Source organism: Coregonus lavaretus, assembly GCF_964263955.1.
Source record: "Coregonus lavaretus genome assembly, chromosome: 21".
NCBI classification, from domain to species: Eukaryota; Metazoa; Chordata; class Actinopteri; order Salmoniformes; family Salmonidae; genus Coregonus; species Coregonus lavaretus.
Genome location: NC_140008.1, coordinates 22,169,013 through 22,194,930, shown reverse-complemented (window position 1 = coordinate 22,194,930; position 25,918 = coordinate 22,169,013). Strand labels below are relative to the sequence as shown.

General features: G+C 43.4%; 1 protein-coding gene across 1 annotated transcript in view; it reads left to right on the top strand.

Moving 5' to 3' along the window:
* agbl4 (AGBL carboxypeptidase 4) overlaps positions 1-25,918 on the top strand; it is a gene marked incomplete at both ends in the record, with an annotated part of 483,778 nt that overhangs the window by 421,984 nt on the left and 35,876 nt on the right. The window lies entirely within an intron of this gene.

The window sequence follows — 25,918 nt, the reverse complement described above, 5'->3', positions numbered from 1 at the left end:
CCAGCGTTTTTCCCCTTGCGCCTGTGTTTCTCAAGTTCCTTTTTTCTAGTTTTCCCGGTTTTGACCATTCTGCCTGCCCCGACCCTGAGCCTGCCTGCCGTTCTGTACCTTGTCACACCACCCTGTATTATTGACCTCTGCCTGCCCTGACCCTGAGACTGCCTGCCATTCTGTACCTTTTGGACTCTGATCTGGATTACTGACCTCTGCCTGCCCTTGACCTGTCATTTGCCTGCCCCCTGTTTTTGTAATAAACATTTGTTACTTCGACACTGTCTGCATCTGCGTCTTCTCCTGAAACGTGATAAGGCCTACAGATCATCAGTACTGTCTGAGTACTCTCTGAATCCCTGTGTCCTTTGAAGAGGTCTGTAGTGAGCCATGTGATGCATTATGTTAATTGCATAACTAGGTTTCTGGAAGCAATGCTGATTAAATATTCATTGACTTTGATTATAGTGAAATTAAGACTGAAGCCTCGTCTCAAATCCAGAGTAATAATGGCACTGTAAATAATGCATTGCTATTAAGTGGAGAACAGCAGATTGAACGCCCCTACCCTGTTTACTGTTTAGCCATTTGTCGGAGGCAGTGATTAGTATGGAAAATGTATGCACTCACTAACTGTAAGTCGCTCTGGATAAGAGCGTCTGCTAAATGACTAAAATGTAATGTAAATGTAATTAGATCTCTGTGTATATACAGTTGAAGTCGGAAGTTTACATACACTTAGGTTGGAGTCATTAAAACCCGTTTTTCAACCACTCCACACATTTCTTGTTAACAAACTATAGTTTTGGCAAGTCGGTTAGGACATCTACTTTGTGCATGACCAAGTAATTTTACCAACAATTGTCTACAGACAGATTATTTCACTTATAATTCACTGTATCACAATTCCAGTGGGTCAGAAGTTTACATACACTAAGTTGACTGTGCCTTTAAACAGCTTGGAAAATTCCAGAAAATGATGTAATTGCTTTAGAAGCTTCTGATAGGCTAATTGATATAATTTGAGTCAATTGGATGTGTACCTGTGAATGTATTTCAAGGCCTACCTTCAAACTCAGTGCCTCTTTGCTTGACATCATGGAAAAATCTAAAGAAATCAGCCAAGACCACAGAAAATAAATGCCTGAAGGTTCCACGTTCATCTGTACAAACAATAGTACGCAAGTATAAACGCCATGGGACCACGCAGCTGTCATACCGCTCAGGAAGGAGACACGTTTTGTCTCCTAGCGATGAACGTACTTTGGTGCGAAAAGTGCGAATCAATCCCAGAACAACAGCAAAGGACCTTGTGAAGATGCTGGAGGAAACAGGTACAAAAGTATCTATATCCACAGTAAAACGAGTCCTATATCGACATAACCTGAAAGGCTTCTCAGCAAGGAAGAAGCCTCTTCTCCAAAACTGCCATAGAAAAGCCAGACTACGGTTTGAAACTGCACATTGGGACAACGATCATACTTTTTGGAGAAATGTCCTCTGGTCTGATGAAACAAAAATAGAACTGTTTGGCCATAATGACCATTGTTATGTTTGGAGGAAAAAGGGGTATGCTTGCAAGCTGAAGAACACCATCCCAACCGTGAAGCACAGGGTGGCAGCATCATGCTGTGGGGGTGCTTTGCTGCAGGAGGGACTGGTGCACTTCACAAATAGATAGCATCATGAGGAAGGAAAATGATGTTGATATATTGAAGCAACATCTCAAGACATCAGTCAAGAAGTAAAGCTTGGTCGCAAATCGGTCTTCCAAATGGACAATGACCCCAAGCATACTTCCAAAGTTGTGGCAAAATGGCTTAAGGACAACAAAGTCAAGGTATTGGAGTGGCCATCACAAAGCCCTGACATCAATCCTATAGAAAATGTGTGGGCAGAACTGAAAAAGCGTGTGTGAGCAAAGAGGCCTACAAACCTGACTCAATTACACCAGCTCTGTCAGGAGGAATGGGCCAAAACTCACCCAACTTATTGTGGGAAGCTTGTGGAATGCTACCCGAAACGTTTGACCCAAGTTAAACAATTTAAAGGCAATGCTACCAAATACTAATTGAGTGTATGTAAACTTCTGACCCACTGGGAATGTGATGAAAGAAATAAAAGCTGAAATAAATTATTCTCTCTACTATTATTCTGACATTTCACATTCTTAAAATAAAGTGGTGATCCAAACTGACCTAAAACAGGGAATGTTTACAAGGATTAAATGTCAGGAATTGTGAAAAACTGAGTTTAAATGTATTTGGCTAAGGTGTATGTAAACTTCCGAATTCAACTGTATTTAAATATCACTGCAGCTTGGCACTCTGACAGCAAGATGACTGTCTCACAGGCTGTCATGACTTTGGGAAAGCTATTGGAGAGGTATGGGCACACTGGGCGAGGTTAGGCTGACTGATAATGTAATTGAACTCTACCTGAATTGTACTGTAGTTTGGTTATATAATCATGTCATCAAGAATCATTGGTCTGGCTGTCCATTTTGTGTCCTTTTCACAATTGTTTTGTTGTTGTACTTACTGCACCTAATCTGGATTAAACGTTTTGTTGGTGTGTGTGTGATGATGTTTATCTTGAAATATCCCTTAGTGATGCTGTGGGTGGAATACTCAACAGAACAGCTCCGTTTAATGTCTAAACATTCTGAGTCGTATACATTGTTATCAGTTAAAGAGATGTATACCTTTTAATTAAAGATTGGGAATTCATTCATATTCCTTGGCACTTCAACTGTTTTCTCAGCTAAACAAAAACAAATATGATCAGGGGAAGTATAAGAGTAGAAAGGGAGAGTGAGTATATACTGTATATATATATACTTTTTAAAGGGCAACTCCGCCACTTTTCAACCTCATATTCATTATCTCCAGCACCATTCTAGTGTCTACATATGTGAAAACGGTGTGTTTCTATGATCTGTGGTTAAAAAGAGAAAAGGTCCTAAAAAATACATCTCTGTGACATCACAGGGTAGGATTATAAGTAAGAAAAACCTGCAACAAGTTTCTAGCCAGAGGGAGGGTATTTTCTTGCTCCCCATGTCACTGCGAATCTCATAGTTTTTGAAAATCACTATTAATTTTTTTTTTTTTACTTTTGATGATGTCATCAGGTAGAACTTTTCAACTTTATATTTCTTTCTACAAAACGTAGAAAAGCGCAGTTTTCACATATATAGACATATGAATTGCCCTTTAAGTTTCAGCAGCGGTCATTTAGCTAACTTCTTGATTTAATGGTAATGTGCCGCATGTGAAAAATGCATGGAAAATCGAGTTGAGTAGAAAGAGGACTTCAAATAAGCAGTGGCAAGAGCTTGCTTTTGAAGGTGCCTGTGTGAGTTCATCTTTGTCCTTTTCTCCGTTTTAAGTGGGCTACAAAGTTGGGAGTTTTGCATGAAGATGATCTCCCCTGTGATTGTGAATAATTCATTAGGCATGATAAATTATTCCATTCTCAACCAACACTACCGCCACCATCACCATCCACACCGACTCCTTTTTGTGACAGATAAGTATTACAATTTCAGAAGACCCCTTATCAGTCTTCTAAGAGTTGGGATTTATCGCAGAGAAGTTCCTGTCAGTCGTCACACGCCACAACTCTAAAAAACATTAGCTGCTCGTTTTTGGGAGGTGTGGGCAAACACACAAGAAGAGAAATGGTTTTATACATTCAGTTTTGAAATGGCCTGATGTGCCAGTACTTTATGGGTTATGGTGATCCAAACAATTGGTCCAAGTGTGTAGCTATATACAGTATCAGTGGTTGGACCCCCAGGTAGAGAGTACTAGGCTCAGGGGCCTCCAAGTGAGTGTGGTCTTCACCACAGCTCTCTAGTCCAGCCTGTAGTGGGGGAACGCCCTCCTGCTTCCTGGCTGCTGGCTGCTCAGGACCTGACTGTGGCTGATGGATTGCAGCACACCCTGCGACACCTCAGCACTTTCCACCAGCTCAAGCACTGCTTACAAATTACCTTAAGATGTTATTTGTCGCTTAGTGAGAAGTTTGAAGGAAGACAAGGTGAAAATATAGCTGCAAGCAGCAATGCCATTTTAGATGTGGGCCCATAGTGCCACCATCAGGACAAATTGGACACATCGCCGTAGATGAGCTACTTTTGTACTGTTTACCACGCTTGCCAAATATCAGAACTCAAAATCGAACTGATCATGCTATTTGCTTTTGATGTTTTTTGGACTATTTTTTATGACATTGACTACTTTAAACCCTGCTCTACAGCTTAGCTAGACTCACATCCCTGAGCATTTGTGGCAAATTTCATCACTCTGAGTCAAACAGATCAATATATAAATACGTGCCTGTTATAGCGCCACTGTGTGGCTGATCTAAATGTGCTTGCAGTTGTTGAGTCTTGACAGCATTTGGAACATGTGTATCAAGTTTTGTTACAATACGAATATCCATGTCTGATTTATATGCATTTCTGTGCCATACCACGCCCACATGACAGTTTATTGGTCAGTAGCGGCCATGTTGTTTGAGCTACTAGCCTGGAAATTGTTGATTTGAGAGACCTTGGTCCATAAATGCCACAGATTTTGTGCAGATCGGTCATTCAGTGCCAGAGGAGTAGCGTTGTGTCTTTCACAAAATAAAACATAGCGGGAAATCCATCATGGCGGACCTTATGGGTCCTTGAGGGAGTGGTCCTCTGTAGCTCAATTGGTAGAGCATGGTGCTTGTAACGCCAGGGTAGTGGGTTCGATCCCCGGGACCACCCATACGTAAAAATGTATGCACACATGACTGTAAGTCGCTTTGGATAAAAGCGTCTGCTAAATGGCACATTAAATTAAATGTGTTCCTTGTGAGGAGAGGGACCTATGTACATAATTTCAGATTTCTCGGTCTCATAACAATTGCTTGTTATAGTGCCACTATGTGGCCAATTAACATGGCATCACTTGAGCGGGTGTGGCCCTTAGGCCTTTACCTTTTTTCAAAGTCTCAAGCTTGTAAGTCTTACCATCTCACAGGAATTTGCAAGTGAATTTTCGCTTACAGAAGAAGAAGAATAACGCCAACAAATACAATAGGGTTTCACCAGCTTCGCTGCTGAACCCCTAAAAAGGAAAGAGTAGACTAACCACTTGCCTCCTCATTGATATTCCTCCGAGAGAGGAGAGGGAGGGAGAGGGCCGTTGTGCAGTGGCTGAAGGAGTGGGTGCTAAAGGCCAGAGGAGGGGAGGGTTATCAATCAGCTGCTGTGGCAGCTGAGATTATGGGTGAGGGAGAGGTGAGGAGGGAGGGAGGGAGTGGGAGGCCCTGTGGGAGACTGAGATGGTTCTGTTCTGTTTGGCTCCTGTCTGACTATGTGACTCCTGGGCAGGACACTGAGGGACCTCTCCACTCAGGTCTCACACCGCACTGCAGCAGAACATGTTATCATTGCTCAGCACCTGGCTGGGCCCATTCTCATTCTTCTGTCTCTCACACTCACTCTCTCATCAAAGTCTTATTCAGCTGAATCTGCAGTGGAATTCTCTATGACTATAAGAAGTCTTCACTAACTCAGTGAGCACCGGGGTTCTGAACTGGAGGGCACTTGTAAGCACCTTGTCTTAGCATTATTCACACAGACACCAAACTCATTGAAGCAGCTGCATAGGTTTATTAAAACCCAACTCATTCGGTTTGTGAGGGAATCTTTTTTCCCTGCCAAATGAGAGATTGGCTTTAAGTCACAGAAGACACACTAAAAGAGCAAACTGACGAGGGTCGTCCCTCCTCACTGTCACTGGCTGGTCCCCAGAGACTGCATTAGAGGAGGTGACATTAAGCGCCCTCCCCTGCCAGGGCCCCTGCCAGGCCCATGTTAATTAGAGACCTCTAACACGGTCAGATAACCAAGAACCAAGAGCCATTCAAACAAACAGCACCTTTATGTCCAGAGATCAGGAGGCAGCAGACAGCTCTGCCCTCTCTACTACCACTCCCAGATGGGAACATGGCTTACAGGGGACAGGGGAGGTCTGTATTGCACTGTTTACACTAACTGGTCATTGTAGGTCATGATATAGATTCTCATGCATCAGGTCTTATAAGTTTATACGGAAGTGGCAGTTCTTGCATTATATCATGCATTGTGTGAATGCATGGGTCCACATGGGTATAAATGAATGGGCTCATGGATCCCAGTAGTGGATACAGTACCTGATTTGGATAGGGTTCTGGAACTTGTCAGGAAGTTGTGATGGCGGTAGGGAGAACAGGGAGTGATAGAGGGTGGATGTGTGTCTGACAGTGGGGGCCAGAGGAGAGGGAGGTGAAGATGGCTCCAATCAGAATGAGGCCTCACTTTGTTGGTAGAGAGAAAGTGGGATGGAGAGATCTGAGAGACAAGGCAAGAATGGCCTTCTATGCCATCAAAAGGAACATACAATTTGACATATCAATTAGGATCTGGCAAAAAATACTTGAATCAGTTATAGAACCCATTGCCCTTTATGGTTGTGAGGTCTGGGGTCCGCTCACCAACCAAGAATTCACAAAATGGGACAAACACCAAATTGAGACTGCATGCAGAATTCTGCAAAAATAGCCTCCTTGTACAACGAAAAACATCAAATAATGCATGCAGAGCAGAATTAGGCCGATACCCGCTAATGATCAAAATCCAGAAAAGAGCCATTAAATTCTATAACCACTTAAAAGGAAGCGATTCCCAAACCTTCCATAACAAAGCCATCACCTACAAAGAGATTAACTTGGAGAAGAGTCCCCTAAGTAAGCTGGTCCTGGGGCTCTGTTCACAAACACAAACAGACCCCACAGAGCCCCAGGACAACAACAACAACACAATTAGACCCAACCAAATCATGAGAAAACTAAAAGAGAATTACTTGACACATTGGAAAGAATTAACAAAAAAACAGAGCAAACTAGAATGCTGTTTGGCTCTAAACAGAGAGTACACAGTGGCAGAATACCTGACCACTGTGACTGACCCAAACTTAAGGAAAGCTTTGACTATGTACAGACTCAGTGAGCATAGCCTTGCTATTGAGAAAGGCCGCTGTAGGCAGACCTGGCTCTCAAGAGAAGACAGGCTATGTGCACACTGCCCACAAAATGAGGTGGAAACTGAGCTGCACTTCCTAACCTCCTGCCAAATGTATGACCATATTAGAGACACATATTTCCCTCAGATTACAGAGATCCACAAAGAATTCGAAAACAAACCCAATTTTGATAAACTCCCTTATCTACTGGGTGAAAAACCACAGTGTGCCATTACAGCAGCAATATTTGTGACCTGTTGCCACAAGAAAAGGGCAACCAGTGAAGAACAAACACCATTGTAAATACAACCCATATTTATGTTTATTTATTTTCCCATTTGTACTTTAACTATTTGCACATTGTTACAACACTGTATATATACATAATATATACTTTATTCTTTTGGAACTTCTGAGTGTAATGTTTACTGTTAATATTTATTATTAATTTCACTTTTGTTTACTATCTACTTCACTTGCTTTGGCAATGTTAACTTACGTTTCCCATGCCAATAAAGCCCTTAAATTGAAATTGAAATTGAATTGAGAGAGAGTGCCAGTGCTCCACAGTGCAGTTGGGCAGCGTGGCTGTGACTTCCTGCTGGCCGCCTGGCTGTCTGTCTGTCTGTCTAGAAGCTGCTATGGCGACCCAGCTGCTGTCAGCTCTCTTCATTGTCCCCAGTGTGGGACAGGCACGCTCGCTGTCAACTCCACACTCGTATCTCCTCTCTGCTCATCTCTCCCTGTCCCGTTGTTAACGCAACACCACAGCCTCCTAACCGGCTACACTTCCCTGAGTGGACGACAAAACAGAATAGAAATATGTGAATAATCTTTGACAGCTTTTTATACTTTGTATTCTGGTATGTTCTAAACTTGATCTGGTTTGTATGTCCCCTCTGACCGCAGCCTGTGCTGCAAGGCAGCCACTACTGGCAGGTTTGAGTCAGACTGTTCTGCTACGCTCCTGGGATGATAATAACGGGGAGCAGTGTTGAAGCCAAGCTGAGAGAGTGTGACTGTGCGTGTGGCTAGTGGAAACTCATCCCGACAGCTAGCCAGCAGCCGTGCACCTGCACACAGCAAGGTGTTGGCCTAGCACTGAGGCGTGAGGCCTTTACTGGAGGATAACACGAGCTGAGAGGACCCAGTCACCCATCCAGGATTCCCTGCGCCCTACTGGCTGGGGCCTTAGTCTCTACATGGAGAGGAAAAAGGATGCAGATGTGTGAAAACAAAAATAGAGAAAGAGGCAATTGGATTTGACACATTCTCTCTTTTTTAGCCTAAGGGTAGTTTGCAGTGCCAGGACTTAATTTGTAAGACTTAAGGAAATAGCATTACACTGTGACGGTGTAACACTTAAAGAGCTATCTGTTCCACTGCCTCCGGATGCTTTTTGATGAGGCCATAATTAAGGAGAAGTGTAAAGAGCTGGTAGCTATGGTTTCCATATAGCATGTTTGCCACGTGTCAAGGCTTCATCGGGGTGTGTGTTTTGTGTTTGTGTGGGTGTGTGTTGGCATGAGTGTTCATCCAGTGAGTAAGTACTGTATACTGTGTTCAGTATGATTGCCAACAGTGAATCACATCTTTATCAGTTAGCGAACATCCATATAAATAGGATAGGTATATTCATGTTGAATATATTAAGATCATGTATTATGTGCCCCTGTCATTATTACTATACTTACTAATGACATACTGATAAAGAGGAATTATTTATCAACACTCTGTATTGATGCAATTTTCTATGAAAGCTGTAAAGTATATCTGTTCCCGGTTCTATAGTATAAAAGTGAGAAAATGAGAGTGAGTTGAAGTGATGTGTCCCGTGCCAGTATCCCCAGCTGGAGTTTCTTTCCAGCCTGTACGTTTCTGCCTGGACTCTCATGTTGCCTGGCTGGGGAGGGATGTAGGGCTGGTAGCTGGTGACATTCTCATCAGCGGCTGTGTGACGGCAGAGATTGCGGCCATTCTAGTGTGGAACCCCAGAGCACATCTGAGACTGGTGTTTGTCTGTCTGTCAGGGAAGGAGCAGTGTGGTCCCACGGTGGGACATGGGGGTGTCAGGGGGCTTTGGGCCTCATCACCACACCCCTCTTTCTAACAGCAAAGGTCAGGGCTTCTCCTGCCTGTCTCTCCGTGCTCCTGACAGGCCTTCCTGTGGGACCAGGCCGGGCCCCTGCTCCGGGCCCCTGCTCACTGACACGCCGCGTACAATTAAAATGTAATCGCTGTTTTCCCTTCCCCTTTAATCCACCCCCAGAGCTCTCGATAGGGGCCCTTCTGATGAGAACACCTTTTCACACCACTGAACTTCCCCAAACCTGCAGGAAGTTAGCCGGGTAAGTTTAGATGTGACTTTGCGTATGCAATTGATAAAGGTTCTAATTGTGAATCACTGAAGAGAGAGCACGGTGTGTTTTTTGCTTCTGACTGGGAGGTTCATTGTCCTGGTTTAGTGTGTTAGTCAGAGCTATTGAGAGCTGTTACAGGCATTGGTTTTTCCATTTCTGTTTTGAGGTTGGACTTTAGCACGTAGGGCGCACCGATTGGTGTCACCTTGTTAGTCAGTAGGAGTTACACCTGTGCTGGTTGCCATCTCGTTAGTGGGAAGATGTTTCACCTGTACTGGCCCAGGTGCTATTTAAGAGTGCCCAGTGCTCCAGTTGTCTGGATAAATGTGGAGGGTTAATACCTTTAGTTGGCTTGCCCTATTTTGAGTTCTAGACAAACAATCCTTTATCTTGTTTTGCTCTACCTTTTTGTTTGCTTCCTGTCTTTAAGTTTGGTGTGGATTTTTCTTTTGTTTGCCTCTTCTTGGGCAAATTTAGTGGGCAGTCATGGTGGGGGTCTTTTAGGTTCCAGTTGTTGTTAGTGAACTTTCAGTGGACAACCCCATGAGTGTCTTTCAGAACCCCTCCTAAAACCACACCTGTTTCGTTTTGGTTGTTAGACTCTGTTAGTTTCCCCTTCTATTTGAGTGACATATTTGGTTTTCTTGCTGGGGAACGTAACAGAGCCTAAATGCAGAATAGACTGTAAGTACAGCATGGCCATCAGCGGGATATTTTAGCTATTAATAATACATTAGCCTATCTGATGCTCCTGCTATGCAACAATCACCCATTCCTTTCCCTCCCTGAAGTCCAGACGGGGGAGAATTCAAATGAGGGGGGGAAGCACTAATGACATTCTGGAAAGGAATATGTCAAGATTATTGACGAAGAAGAGGGGTACAGGGGGATGCTTGGCAAACACTTATCATCTAGAGCTTATTATAGAGACAGACCTTCTATAGAGGCCTCTATGGAACAGTCTGTACTGCTACAACTTAATAACATGGCATATCATCTACTAAACCCAACGTAATTCTGTTCCAAGTTCAAACAATGAATAAATAACATTCATCTTTGGCTTGGGGCACCGTGACTCACAATGGCTCTGTAACCGTTTCACTTTGGCAAGCACACAGACCCAACTTGGACTGGGAAATATATGACCTTTGTGCCTGACTTGTTCTTTTACCTTGAAGTGAGTAATGTGGTTTCTGCTTTGAGAAAAGCCACAATAAAGTGTGACTTGGGGGACATGGTTGGTTGGGAGCGGCAGCCTGTGCATTTGTCTGAATCAATGTCCCTAGCCCGGGTCCTGACTGCCGTTGCCTCTGCCACAGCGTGATGGAGGAGCACTGGGGCACTGTCACACCCTCAGCACTAAAGCACTCACCCTGCCTCCGGTGAGCCCACATGGCTTTACACTGGGCCTGCAGGGTAACACTGCATTGGCCTCTAGTTTGCCTGTCTAATGTTACAGCAAAGACAAGACCCATGTGTGTCTCAGAAGATTACATGGGCTGATGGAAAGACAGACTGTTAAGTATGCAAGGTAATTGTGGATGTACTGACTGTGATACGGACTGTAAACAGTGAGACCGGTGACCCAGGGTGGTCTCACTGCATACACAAATGAGCCACACCCCAGGACTAGTCTGTAATGAGTAATATGACCAGCAGACCATATACCAAGGTCAGCTCTGCTTGTTCTAATACATTCCCTCTGACCTTGAGTGTCACCAGCAGCACTCCATGCTAATCTCTGTCTCCTGTTAATGAGCCTTATGTCCCATTAGAGAGAATGGACTGTAACAACACATTGTACCAGAGGACTCATAATCATTAGTGCTCAGCCCAGTGTGTATGGATCAATCCCACTGTACTGTACTGTGGCATGGAGGGCCATGCAGCGTAGGCATTTTCAAGCATTAGGGCCTTTCGTTGAAGACTCTATAAAACACCATCAGCCATCCAGTTTAGCTTATTCTGTGCCCTCCAGTGTGTGTGTTCTCTTTTGTTTTCTGTGTAAAGAAAGTGGGGAAAGGAAAAGTGGATGAGTTGGAACCTGTTTTCCTAGTGGCTACTCTCTCCGTTTGCCCTCTTTTCTTCCCACGGTAATCTACATAAAAAAGGGAGTGATTATCATTTGAGAAGCTGAGGTCGTGGATTTTTAAAAGCTGTCTTCAAGACAGGACTATATTCCACAAATAACTCATCTCTCAAAAGTCCTGTTTGTTCTTGAGGTTTGCCCCCACTACAAACATTTTCTTGATCAAAGCCCTATGAAAGGGCCTGCCACTTCAAACATAGGCCCCCATTCCACCACATTGGTATGCCAGCTCATCGCCATGGCAACTCTGTGATCCGCCAACCTCTATGGAGCAGGTAGCCAGGAGTGTGATGGAAGTGAAAATACCTCATTTAAATTAGCTTAACTTTATCAACCTTATTTAATTGATTTCAAAGGTGAGCTGTCTGCCATTACTGAGGTGACGCATGAGAATATTGATATAGTGAGTAGCCCACTATACACACACAAACTAATCTACCGTTTTGTGTATTCATTGTGAAAATCCAAATGAGGTCTAGCCATTTGAGCAGCTTTCCTCAGGGTCCAAATCATTTTCTGAACAAAATCCCAACTGAGTGGCCAGCCCAGCCCTCTTTAAACTAACATGTGGAGTTATTTCTCAACTAAATTTGATTAAAAGATAAGTACAGATATAATCTCTCACTTTTGATGTTCATTTTATCAGTGGATTATAGTAGCGGCAGGTATTGAGATGTGTATTCATCTATTTTATGTAAAGTTACAAAGGGATTAAAATGAGGGATAGGATTTAATCATTCCACCGGAGTGAGAAGGTCTTCTCAGTCTCAAAGTAAACACGAAGACCAAACTTTGCCTCATCTTAATCTGTTGTCTGTCAGTGTTCTATGTGAGCTGAATCTTCATGTCGCATGCATTCATCATCATTAGGGATTGGTTACCCAAGTTTTTTTATATTCATTTATGTTGTGCTTTGCTTCAGAATATATTCCTCTCTCTAACCAGTTTGCCCTGCCAATCAACTGAGCCTCGTCAATCACCTCCGAGGCCCAGGTGGCAACAGGCATCCGAGCAGCAGTGCCTATTTCACCCAGCCAATCAGGATTTCCCAGAATTACCTGACATTTCATTAATCTCTATCAAAGTATGGCTAACTACATCCTACAAGATTGATGTTGCAATAAAGCATACAGGGCATTATTACATTTTCCAGCATCGTTGTAAAGGAAATGGCAAAAGCATTCAAGTAAAAGGCCACCAAAGAGGAGAGTCTCTTTAAGACAAAACCCAATTAAATTAGAAGTGCTTAGCTACAGGACTGTTTTGCTAGCACAGACTGGAATATGTTCTGGGATTCTTCCGATGGCATTGAAGAGTACACCACATCAGTCACTGGCTTCATCAATAAGTGTATCGATGACGTCGTCCCCACAGTGACTGTACGTACATACCCCAACCAGAAGCCATGGATTACAGGCAACATCCGCACTGAGATAAAGGATAGAGCTGCCGCTTTCAAGGAGGGGGACTCTAACCCGATAGCTTATATGAAATCCCACTATGCCCTCCGACAAACCATCAAACAGGCAAAACGTCAATACAGGACTAAGATCGAATCGTACTACACAGGCTCCGACGCTCGTCGGATGTGGCAGGGCTTGCAAACTATTACAGACTACAAAGGGAAGCACAGCCGCAAGCTGCCCAGTGACACACGGGGGCCCCTCAGGGGTGAATGCTTAGTCCCCTCCTGTACTCCCTGTTCACCCATGACTGCATTGCCACTCACAACTCCAACACCATCATCAAATTTGCTGACACCATCATCAAGTTTAGATTCAGAGAAACGAGCTGGGTTCATGTACAGTGCAGCGGATGTTGTCTGTCTCTGGATCCAATCACTGTGAATAAAGAACAATAGCAGTGAAAAGCTCCTGTGTTGTTGGAACAGACCCAGCTAGCACATAACGTTCTGAGAACCATATGTTTCTTAGAGCTTGGTGAGAGCGTGGTTGTCCTATGGTTATTTTGCATAAAACCTTCCCAGAACTTTCTCGGAATGGTGACGGATAGTCGCTTGGCTTTGAAACATTCTCAGCACATTTAAGGAACTTGACAAAAAAACGTTGTTTTCTTGTCATTTCATTACTTTAACAAAACGTTTCCTAAAAGTTCAAACATGGTTATATTTCATTTCAATTTTGGTAATGTTCAAGGAACGTTCTCCAACTAAGTTGACATTGGGAATATTCTCAAAATTGGCTCAGAACATGTTAAGAAAAATCATTATTCTGTGGGAATTTCAGTACTTCAGCATAATGTTTGCTACAAGTTTCCTCATGCTTCTATTTAGAGTCATGTTCTCAGAACGTTCAGAAACAAAGTTCTTCTGTGGGGATTTCAGAAAACGTTAACTTTGAGAACATTCTAAGAATGTTATTTAAAAACATATTAATTCCGTTCTCAGAACATTAAGTAAACTTTCCAAAAAACCACAAGAAAACATTAGCAATGTTCAGAGAACGTTCTAGGAATGTTATTTCAAAACATGTACATTCCACTCTCAGTGTCAACAAAACTATATCTATCCTCTATCTTGATCTTAATGAGTGCTTGTATGAGTATTTTTTGTTGTTGTTGCCATGTTAGCTCCATCCTGGTGGCGTAGTGGACGAATTCCATGGATAGAGAACAGAAAATAAGAGATTTTAATCTCATTGACACCATGTCACAATAAAAAAGATATGTGTTTGCATTATTAATGCCTAAACAAATGTGTCCTATTTGTGCTTGGAGTTCAAAACAGTTAACCCAAACTAAGCTAGCAGTGTTATTAGAAGTCTTATTGAAACATTCAGTTAAGGAAGTTTACATTTCCAGAACATTCATAACATAACATTTATAGGGTGGCAGGCAGCCTAGCGGTTAAGAGTGTTGGGTCAGTAACCAGAAGGTCACTGGTTTGAATCCCTGAGCCGACTAGGTGAAAAATAAAAATCTGTCAATATGCCCTTGAGCAAGGCACTTAACCCTAATTTCTTCGCTCTGGATAAGAGCATCTGCTAAATGTAAGTTATAGAATATTCTCAGAACGTTATAACCTAGAATTTCCGTTCTCAGAACATGTATAAAACCTCCCAGGAAAACTTTCAGGGAACCATAGTAAAAAGTTCTCAGAACCTCCCTGCAACCTAAAAATAAACATTACCAGAATAGGCGAAATTTTCACTTCCGTTCTCAGAACGTGTAAAAAACTTTCAGTTTTACTGGTCAGGAAAAGTATGGCGTCGTTCCCAGAACCAATGGGAAACCAAAAATGTACGTTCCCACAACTTCCAAGGAACCAAATGTTCTAGCTGGGGATCTACCAGGTGAGCTAGTGTATCAGGAGTCCTCTCCATGTTTCTCACATTGACCACTCTCCGTCAGGTGTGTTTCACTTGGAAAAGGGTATACGGACACTCCTGGCCTGCAAAACAATATTTAATTTCAGAATTGGTTAAAATTAGGTTAGGGATAGGGTTAGGGTTAGGGTTATGGGTTTGGTTAAGGTAATGGTCTGTTTTAGATTTTGGTAAGTTGTTTTACAGGTCAGGAGTGTCCTAATAGCCTCTCCCGTTTCACCTATTTGGCCCCAGTGGCTCATGGGAGGTTGTCATGTGTGTGCACTGGCATATGGCTTCAGGCCAGTTTCCAAATTTTCGCTTTATGGTAAGAGCGTCCTTACTGTTCTCTGTGTCAAAATATCTTCAGTTCTCTATACATTTGTAATCATGTGGTGCTCTAAGAAACATGTGGAGTTGCTTTTGAAGGCGTTATGATAAAAGGGAGTGGGTTGTTTGCCTGGGAAAACACAGTCCATTGTTTTACATGAGAGAGGAAGCTTATGGGGTGACCTAGCTAAGCTGACCTCGGCTAACGCCTGCACAGATCTGTTGGAAAAGAACACAAAGGAACTGCAGGCTTACATGGTCAATTATTGCTGTGGGGCCATATCTCAGGTCGGCCTCTCACATTTGCATAATTAGGAGCGCCTCGTTTAAGAGAAAAGTCCCCACCCCACCCTCAGTCCTCAGCCCCTGCCATGGAGCTGTCACTTCCAATCGCCCATGACCTCAATTGTCATCAATCTTGCCCTTGAAATGAAGAAATCTCTCTATTTCACAGGGACAAGGCATAAGGGCCTTGATTGTAGCAAATCGATCTGTAATCAGTAATCACACAGCGCTCAGTGCTTTTATCCTGTAGGCTTCATCTCCATTTGAGAGGCCGGGGTTGATCCAAGATGGCGTAGCAGTGCGGTCGTGTTTTTTTCTGTGTCCTTGTGTAAATAGCCAGTTTTTTTTTTTTTTTTTTGTCTATTTTGTATATATTTCTCAATTTTACTTTTCACTTTTTAACTAAATATACTTTCCTGCAACCCACCTCACCCAACGTGGAAAGGATTCTATTATTTCTTTATAACTTTTATCAAGAACCTTAAGCTGAAACTAGTCTAGCTGCAACCAAATGGCTACTTGCTATTAGTCACCGTTAGCGTCTTCACCATTGTCCGTGGCCTGCACTACCCACCAGCCAGCTCTAGCTCTAGCCTGGACAATTTGTCGGCCAGTCTGCACAGCGTGCTATCGACCCAGAGCATATCGGATTTTCTGCCGGAATCACTGGACCCTAGCGCCGGATCATCGCAACCAGCTAGCTGCAACCAAATGGCTGTTGTCGTTGGCTAATTACCATTGCCACTTAGCAAGCACCAGTTAGCCTTGAGCTAGCCTCGAGCCAGGACCATCTCCCGGCTATCTACCTCTCTGTCAACCGGACGGGACCTCCTAGTGTTGACACGGAGCCCCGCCGATCCAACACGACTGGTTTGCCGACGAAATCGTCTGATGTGGTTTCAACAGGCTTCCCGTTACGACGTCGACCACGAAGATCCATCTGCTAGCCCCGGCCCGCTAGCACACGCAAGCCGGGCCTCTTGCTCGCCAGTGCTGTAGCAGCCCCCGAACTACCTCCGAACTCTCCTATTGCTATTCACCGGACCTTATGATAACTCAGCTATACAGCTGATGCCTGCTGGACTGTTCCTTTATACGGTACCGCATCCTGTTTATATTTAGCCTCAGCCCAAACTTTGTCGCCATTACCAGCTGTTGTCTGAGCTCTCTCGAATTGCACCTGTGATTGCTTTATGCCTCTCTTCCATGTCAATATGCGTTGCTTATTGCTGTTTCGGTTATTTCTTATTGTACTATTTCACTGTAGAGCCCCCAGCCCAGCCCAGCTCAACCTGCCTTAGACAGCTCCTTTGTCCCACCCCCCATACACGCGGAGACCGACTCAATCGGTGCCTCCAGTGATGCTATCTCTTTCATCGTTACCCAACGCTTAGGTTTACCTCCGCTGTACTCATATCCTTCCATATCCTTGTCTGTACATAATGCCCTGAATCTATTCTACAACGCCCGGAAATCTGCCCCTTTTTTTCTCTGTACCCAACGCACTAGAAGACCAGTTCTTAAAGCCTTTAGTCGTATCCTTATTCTAGTCCTCCTCTGTTCCTCTGGTGATGTAGAGGTTAACCCAGGCCCTGTAGCCCCCAGTATCACTCCGACTTCCCAGGCGTTATCATTTGTTGACTTCTGTAACCGTAAAAGCCTTGGTTTCTTGCACGTTAACATCCGAAGCCTCCTCCCTAAGTTTTAGTTATTCACTGCGTTAGCACACTCCACCAACCCTGATGTTCTAGCAGTGTCTGAATCCTGGCTTAGGAAGGCCACCAAAATTTCAGAAATGTCCATCCCCAACTACAACATTTTCCGTCTCGATAGAACTGCCAAAGGGGGTGGGGTTGCAATCTACTGTAGAGAGAGCCTGCAGAGCTCTATCATACTATCCAGGTCTGTGCCCAAACAGTTTGAGCTTCTACTTACAGAAATAAGTCTCTCACTGTTGCCGCTTGCTACAGACCCCCCTCAGCCCTGAGCTGTGCCCTGGACACCATATGTGAACTGATTGCCCCCCATCTATCCTCAGAGTTCGTACTGCTTAGTGACCTAAACTGGGATATGCTTAACACCCCGGCCAACCTACAATCTAAACTAGATGCCCTCAATCTCACACAAATTATCAACAAACCTACCAGGTACAACCCAAAATCTGTAAACATGGGCACCCTCATATATGTCATCCTGACAAATGTACCCTCTAAATACACCTCCGCTGTCTTCAACCAGGATCTCAGCGATCACTGTCTTATTGCCTGCGTCCGTAATGGGTCCGCGGTCAAACGACCACCTCTCATCACTGTCAAACACTCCCTAAAACACTTTAGCGAGCAGGCCTTTCTAATTGACCTGGCCCGGGTATCCTGGATGGATATTGACCTCATTCCGTCAGTAGAGGATGCCTGGTTGTTCTTTAAAAGTGCTTTCCTCTCAATCTTAAATAAGCATGCCCCATTCAAAAAATTCAGAACTAAGAACAGATATAGCCCCTGGTTCTCCTCAGACTTGACTGCCCTTGACCAGCACAAAAACATCCTGTGGCGTACTGCATTAGCATCGAATAGCCCCCGCGATATGCAACTTTTCAGGGAAGTCAGGAACCAATATACACAATCAGTTAGGAAAGCAAATTTGCATCCTGTAGCACTAACTCCAAAAAGTTTTGGGACACTGTAAAGTCCATGGAGAATAAGAGCACCTCCTCCCAACTGCCTACTGCACTGAGGCTAGGAAACACTGTCACCACCGATAAATCAACAATAATCGAGAATGTCAACAAGCATTTTGCTACGGCTGGCCACGCTTTCCACCTGGCTACCACTACCCCGGCCACCAGCTCTGCACCCTCCGCTGCAACTTGCCCATACTTGCAGACTAAATAGCCTTGGTTTCTCAAATGACTGCCTCGCCTGGTTCACCAACTACTTCTCAGATAGAGTTCAATGTGTCAAATCGGAGGGCCTGTTGTCTGGACCTCTGGCAGTCTCTATGGGGGTCCCACAGGGTTCAATTCTCGGGCCGACTCTATTCTCTGTGTATATCAATGATGTTGCTCTTGCTTCTGGTGACGCTCGGATCCACCTCTATGCGGACGACACCATTTTGTATACATCTGGCCCTTCATTGGACACTGTGTTAACAAACCTCCAAACGAGCTTCAACGCCATACAACACCCCTTCCGTAGCCTCCAACTGCTTTTAAACACTAGTAAAACTAAATGCATGCTCTTCAACCAAACGCTGCTTGCACCCGCCCACCCGACTAGAATCACTACTCTCGGTGGGTCTGACCTAGAGTATGTGGACAACTTTCAAATACCTAGGTGTCTGGTTAGACTGTAAACTCTCCTTCCAGACTCACATTAAGCATCTCCAATCAAAAGTTAGATCTAGAATCAGCTTCCTATTTCGCAACAAAGCCTCCTTCACTCACGCTGACAAACATGCCCTCGAAAAACGGACTATCCTACCGATCCTTGACTTCGGCGATGTCATTTACAAAATAGCCTCCAACACTCTACTCAGCAAATTGGATGTAGTCTGTCACAGTGCCATCCGTTTTGTCACCAAAGCCCCATATACTACCCACCATTGTGACCTGTACGCTCTTGTTGGCTGGCCCTCACTACATATTCGTCGCCAAACCCACTGGCTCCAGGTCATCTATAAATCACTGCTAGGCAAATCCCTGTCTTATCTTAGCTTATTGGTCACCATAGCAACACCCACCCGTAGTCTGCGCTCCAGCAGGTATATCTCACTGGTCATCCCCAAAGCCAATACCTCCTTAAGCCGCCATTCCTTCCAGTTCTCTGCTGCCAATGACTGGAACGAACTGCAAAAATCTCTGAAGCTGGAGACTCTTATCTCCCTCACTAACTTTAGGCATCAGTTGTCAGAGCAGCTGTACACAGCCCATCTGTAATTAGCCCATCCAACTACCTCATCCCCATATTGTTATTTATTTTGCTAATTTGCACCCCAGCATCTCTATTTGCACATCATCTTTTGCACATCTATCATTCCAGTGTTAATACGAAATTGTAACTATTTTGCACTATGGCCTATTTATTGCCTTACCTCCATAATTTACTACATTCGCACACACTGTATATATATATTTTCAGTTGTATTTTTGACTTTATGTTTTGTTTACCCCATATGTAACTCTGTGTTGTTTTTATCGCACTGCTTTGCTTTACCTTGGCCAGGTCGCAGTTGTAAATGAGAACTTGTTCTCAACTGGCTTACCTGGTTAAATAAAGGTGAAATAAAATAAAAATAAAATATTTACATGCTATGTTTTCCAGGATTTCTCTCTCGCTGTGATTCTGATATGTGTCACAACATGCCATTCTAATCCTCTTTTCAGGCTGACTGTGAAATCACTGCCACTGATTGCCCACTTCAGCTGTCGTCTTATCAGCTCTGTTGTGATGGCCAGGGGAGTTGTGTTTTAGACAGAATAGTGACTTGACCTTTGTGGCCCCTCTTTCCTCTCAGTGGTCAATCCGCACCTTCGACCAACGTCAGCATCGCACGTCATACTGTCCTCTGTTACCTCTGCCTGGTCCTAGAATATCATGGAATATGAGTCTGCGGTGGCTATCTGCTTTGCATTTTCATTTTGTAGCAGTCAGAGAGGGAGTTGGCGTTGGGTGGAATCTAAATTTGGTATGATTGTCAGCTCTGTTGTCGGTCTGTGACACTAGGGATGTTGTGGGGGCCAGGGGTATCTCTTCGGGAGTGGCTATGTGTGGCCTGTAGTGGGAGTGACGGCGGATGGTTTAATGAGTGTATGAGGAGGCCTTGGCACCAACATGCCTCTCCAAATTAAGATGAGCTGAATAAATCTGAGAGAGACCAGAGGCTTTGTGTTCCCACAGTCTTATATCCTGTCATGGCCTGACCTTTTCTGAAGGAAGAAAACAGTGGCATGAAGCTCCATTGCTTTTAAAGCCCTCTTTCTTCCTCCTTCTCTGCCTGTCCTTGAGGAACAGAGGGTGGCAGGGGGGCAAAGAGGGGGGCTCTGATGGTTGTTCGGGCTCAGTCGACTGGGTAGAACAACTGTCTACATTTTATTCCAAGGCCCTGTATACATTTTACATGAGTGACAATTATAGCTACCACACGTCCCCGAATATGACGCGCGAACAGGCAAGCGTGTCCTGTTTCCACCTCGGGAAAGTGAAGCTAATTTATTACAGCGTAAAAGGCTCAGTGTGTTTAGAGGGAGTAGGGATTTGGTAGGGGCTGGGGGCTGCACTGGGTTATTGAAGTCTTTGGACAACTGAGTGGAAGGCAGCATTGGTCTCTCCTCACAGAGCCCACCTAGGGGCAGTGTGGCATCATCTCACCCACTCACAGTCCCATAGAACTCAGTCAACCCTTTTGCTAATCTGCCTGTTCACTGGTTTTAATGGTCTGTGTGTTTTACATTAACCATGAATTACTTGAGTTAAAGCCCAATGCAGCAGTTTTTTTTTATATATCAAAATTCAATAATTTCTGGGTAACTATTAAGTAACTTACTTTAAAAGTTTTCCACTAAAATAAATAAAATAAAAAAGCTTTTTGTTGTTATTGGCAAAGACGTTTGGAACTCTATTATTGGTCTGTTAATCAATTTACTGTCTGGTGATGTCACCAGGCAAGCCGAAACTCCCGCCCATGCAAACAGGCTGATTAGAAGGTCCTGTGTAGATTGTGTTTCAACCAGCAATGATCAGGAAATAACACTGATAAAATCTTTTCACACTTTTACATGGTTAGTTTCATCAGCTGTTGTACAATATGATACAAAACACAGGAAAAACAGAATTTTGACTGCACTGGGCCTTTAATAATACACAACCAAGTAAGGAAAATGCGTCATGGCATTGACTTGATGAGATAGTTAAACTCCCACTCAAAAAATATTTTCAACAAAGTGTCTAGAATAACACCTGGAATAAAATACCTTTGTAACAGACATATAAAGTACATGAATACTGAATGGATGACAATAGTATCCAGTAAAAAAGCTGTCATCTATGCAGAATGTGATATCCCATGAATCCAGCTGAGGAAAACAATGACTCGGTTTATTGTGTTATGTCAGAAGCCTTTTCAACAGAGGAGGCTGGTGGTAGGAGCTATAGAAAGACGGGCTCATTGTAATGGCTGGAATGGAATAAATTGATCAAACATATGGAATCCACATGTTTGATCCATTCTATAAACTCCATTCCAGCCATTACAATGAGCCCGTCCTCCCATAGCTCCTCCCACCAGCCTCCTCTGATTTTCATGTCTTATGTACTTGAATTAGAAGGATTGAGGCTGTCGTAACAAAAAAAAACTGAACTGCACAATCGGAGTGACCTTCAAATTCCATAACATTTTGGTTGTTTGTCAAAGACACTTTTCTTCTTTGATGCAATTTACATATTTATCAGACCTGATCGTAAAATGACATATTTTTTTTATTTTTTCTGAGCTCCGAGCGTTAATGTGGCGTATGTGACTTTCTCAGGTGAGAAATATGCTGAGAGAGCAGTTTGATGCAAAGGTGTGGGCATACATTTCCCTCCCTCCCTCCCTCCCGATCTCTCTGTCTCTCTTTTTCTCTTACACACATTCACTCTCCCTTTTACACTCACTTATTATCCTCCCTGACTCTTGTGACTTTCCTAATGTAAGTCCCCTCCTTATCTGCAGTGCTGTGACAGGCCCATTGAGGTCTGTGATGATGGGAGTGTTAAGAGGTTCATTACAGGTAGACCTGCTCAGCAAGGTACACTCTCAATCTCTCCTCTTATCACCCCTCCACTCTGCTTATATAGTACTAAGGAGAGGGCGGCAGAGCCATTGGTAAAGACTACATATTCAAGATAAAAAACCTGGTTTTCAACTAAAACAAGGTATGTTTTTCAAGGCTAACTGATAGCGCTGACAGTATCAGTTTAACTATGACAAGTGTAGTTTGACATTGACTCAGTCCTCTGTGGTGGCTTTATTTTGATTCCTTATCCTGTCTCTGAGAATGTGTTTCAGTAGTTGTAGATGTCAGTGTATATGCCTGGACAGTATACATAATATACACATGTATCAGACTGTCTTTCCAATGCTTAGCCAAAATAAAGTGAGCAAAAAACTCAGTGGAAAGTGAGTTTGCCAGCAGGAAAGTGAGTTTGCCTCTACAGCAGGGTTTGAAATGATTATGTTTTAGTCAAACATTATATCTGTTTGGGCTTCTTGCGGTCAATTTGCAGTCTACAAATTATTTGTAATTATGTTACGGCCTCCGACCATCCACTCAAGAAAATTCGTCCCGGGGCTGAATTTAGTTGATGATGCCTGCTCTACAGCATATTTGTCTTATGTTAAAAGGTTTTATTTCACTCCCCCCTAGACTAGTATTTTTCTGTGTATCTGGATCAGTTGGGATTACATATCCTCCTGCTGATCTTTAGCGGCACCTGCAGGCAAAGCTGTACCACTGCAGCTGTGTGCTGTGCTGTGCGCCTGGAGGCTGGAAACCTGTGGTGCTGTTTGGCTAAACGCTTGGCTGGGCAGAGGCAGAGGCAGACAGACAGAGCTGCAGGGAAGTGCTTGGGCTGAGGAGGCAGCAGGGACCCTAGGCACTCCCCATACACTGCACTAAGATAAACTATAGATCTTCGCTAAGCTGCAAGCCTGGTGGAAATTGCACTGATGAAGTGCAAGGGCAAATTAGCATAAAAATATATAGAGCATTCTTTTCTAACCCCACACAGATTTGTGTTGTGTGGTGGCTGTTGGAGTCTTTTTCAAGGCTGTTGGTTTTAATGTGGAGGGGCTTTGTGTGCATGCTAGGTTTACTCTGTAAGTCCTCTCTGAATGGAGCGCTCCCTGTGCTCGCCCACGGCACTATATGGGCACTGTTCCATTGTTTTGCATCAGGAGCCATGTCGCGTCGGGTCGAGGCCAAGGTGGAATTTATAACTGATGGAATTTCACACCCAAGTGAGCGCCGGGCCTGGTGAAACGCAAGCACTCACATTTACAAGAAACGCCCTGGCTGTTCCGCCGAGACTCCTGAATGGCAAAGCCATTTGTCTCTGTGAAGGGCAAAGAGAGAAAAACAGAATAATGCTGTATGTTTACACACACCCCCTCAAACCATAAATCCATGTTTTCCAAGGCCCTCAGAAACGTAATTGGAATTAAAGAGGGGAAAGGGTGTGCAGCCAATTGCCAATTAGCATTTTCTCTGCTCAGCAGAAGCTCAGGGGGGATCAATAGGATATTAAGTTTGTGTACATAGCAATAAGGCACACAATCACTTCCAAACGTGTGGAGAAATGTCGACATCCGATAGCTGCGTTCTGTGAAAATCATTTGGCAGTTTTCAAGCTTGGCTGAAGTGCATTGGTACAGTTTGCTTCCAGTGGGCACAACAGTATTTGGCCCTGACAAATAGTAGTCTATAGAAACTCTGAGATGGTGAGATGGAATCTTACACTTGTGTATCTTTAGTATCACTGAGGACCAACTGTAGCAAACAACACAGTTATAGGCTTATGTTGGGTTCTCTAAACACCCACATGAAAAAATAGTGTAGTATTTACAGTTTACTATAGTATAAATACTATAGTAAGAAAAAACGGTATTATATACTATAGGAATTACTGTAGTGTTTTTGCAGACTGTAGTATACTGTTGTATTTACTGTAGTGTTTTTGTTTTATTATCTTTGACATACTATAGCAGTGGGGGCTTTGTCCTTGAGGAAGCCTACTGGACAAAATACTCAGAGCAAATTTTTCATAACCTGTAGGTAGGTAGCTAGGATTTAGGTCTAAATGGACAGTTAAGCGCTTCTGCTATTTTCTATAACCTGTAGGGAACACTATATGGTCTATACTTGGCATGTAGGTTTCTTACTTATGGGTGGCACAAATTGGGATACGGGGGAGGGGAATGGGCAGGGTATATGCAAATTAAATACTGTATTATATACTATAGTCATTACTGTAGAGTTTTTAAAGTGTTTTTTACGAACATTACTGTAGTATTTACAGTAGTGTTTTTGCGGACTGTAGTGTTTTTGCGAACATTACTGTAGTATTTAATGTTGTGTTTTTGTGGTTTGTAGTATACTGTAGTATTTACTATAGTGTTCTACAGTATACTACAACATGTTATAGTAAGTACTACACATTATCAAAGTATTCAACAGTGTGTAGTATAGTATTCTACAATATACTACAGTTTAATACATCATTCTATATTAAGGACTGTAGTATTCTATAGTAAACTGTAGTCTTTTTTCATGTGGGCAGGCCTGGTTTTCTCTTAGCAGTGGCTAGAAACATCTCAAGAGAACCATCTTTCCAAACCACAGTGATTGGTTGTGGTCTCAACTGCAGAGTAACTGTCTGTTATCACAGACAGTGATACCTGCTCTCAAGCTGAAGTTGCTGCCTATCTCACAACCCTCCAGCGTTGGGCCAGCCCACATAAAAAATACTATACTATACTATGGTTTAAATACTATAGTATTCACTGTAGTGTTTTTGCAGACTAAAGTCAGACAAAGTGGTATACTGTATTATACTGTAGTATTTACAGTTAACTATAGAATGGTTACTACAGTATTTATATTATAGTTAAGTACTACACATTATCAAGCTTTACTACAGTGTGAAGTATAGTATTCTACTGTATACTACAGTTTACTATAGAATTCTATAGTAAGTACTGTAGTATTCTATAGTAAACTGTAGTATTATTTCATGTGGGAGTGACACAAAGATCGAGCTGACAAGGTGAAAAATCAGTTGATGTGCCCTTGAGCAAGGCACTTAACCCTAATTGCTCCAGGGTCGCTATTGATAATAGCAGACCCTGGCTATGACCCCAATCTCCGAGGGTGTCTCAGGGGGAGTTGGGACATGCAAAAAACACATTTCCAATTCGCACCCACCAACCCACAACCCTAACAACATTAGCCACAGTCCCCTTTTATCCTCCCCGGCAGCATCCTCAAATCTCCCCAGGTCTGGGACTCTCCTCTGGAGACCAAATTAAGAGCCATAATGTATTAGGTCTATTCATGCTTGTTTTTACAGACCATGATATATGTATATATTATTCAAAGAGCGTGCTGAATAATCCATGCGCTTATTTAATGATTCATTCATGCGCGGGCTGAGAGTGAGGGGAAGTATTTGTGGGTTGACCTGGGCACCAGTGATACCCCCTCCTCCATACCAGCCAAGGTGTCAATCCATCCTCTCCTCCATTGTGCTTGGCATCTCTCTATCACTTATTCATCCACTGGACTCTCTGAAGATGCAAACGCACGCCTTCCTCTTTGTGACCACTGGGCCGCATGCCCAGAGATATATCAATTTTTCATATAGTTGAATATGATCCCTGCTATATGGAATATAGTCATCCATATTGAATAAGAGACAAAGCGAAGGAAGGTTTGACATGCATGTGGTAATGTATGGTGTG